The sequence below is a fragment of the Chrysochloris asiatica genome, unplaced genomic scaffold, assembly GCF_000296735.1.
Source record: "Chrysochloris asiatica unplaced genomic scaffold, ChrAsi1.0 scaffold00115, whole genome shotgun sequence".
Lineage (NCBI taxonomy): Eukaryota > Metazoa > Chordata > Mammalia > Afrosoricida > Chrysochloridae > Chrysochloris > Chrysochloris asiatica.
Window position 1 is genome coordinate 5,388,808 of NW_006408633.1, and position 1,070 is coordinate 5,389,877.

Here is a 1,070-nt window from a genome sequence, read left to right on the forward strand (position 1 = left end):
CAGCAGTTCGAAACTACCAGCTGTTCCACGGGAGAAAGATGAGGTTTTCTGCTCCCGTAAAGATTTACAGCCTTGGAAACCGTGTACAGGGTCGCTGTGAGTCGGAATCGACTCCACGGCACATAACAACAGTCAATTTAATCAAATGTATTATGTATTCCATCTGGCGAGGTCCATGTGTATCGTCGTCTCTTATGCTGTCCATTTTAGCTCACTAAGGCCTAAGATATCGATGTTTATGCATTCCATTTCATTTTTGACAAATTCTAATTTTTCTAGATTCATACTTTGTACACTCCATGTTCCAATTATTAATGGATGTTTATAGCTGTTTCTCTTCATTTTGAGTTGTGCCCCATCAGCAAATGAAGGTCCCGTGGGCTTTACTCCATTCACGTCATCACAGTCAACTCTATTTTGAGGAGGCAGCTCTTCTCCAGTCGCATTTTGAGTGCCTTCCAACCTGACGGGCTCATTTTCCAGCACCATATCTGACAGTGTTTCTCTACTACTCCTAAGGTTTTCTGTGACTAAATATTCGGAAGTAGTTCATCACTCCTTCTTCCTAGTCTGTCTTCATCTGAAAGCTCATCTGAAACTTGTCCACCATGGGTGACCCTGCTGGTATTTAAAATACCAGTGGAATAGCTTCCAGAATCACAGCAACTCACAAGCCTCCACAGTATGACAAACTGACAGACAAATGCTGGTTGCAATAACTTACTCATTGCAAATACTTTTTTAAAACTACTTAAACAGTGATTATATACATGGAATTCACTAGACAGACTCCACAGGAATCAAATTGACTACATCTGTGGGAAGAGAAAGTGGAAAAGCTAAAAATCATCATCAGCCAAAACAAGGAAAGGACCCAACTATGGATAAACAGACAATCAACTGCTCAGATGCAAGTTCAGGCTGAAGCTGAAGAAAATTAAACAAGTCCACAAGAGCCAAAATATGACCTTGAATATATCCCACCTGAATTTAGAGACTATCTCAGGTACAGATTTGATGCTTCAGATATGAATGACCAAAGACCAGAAGATTTGTGGGATGACATCAAG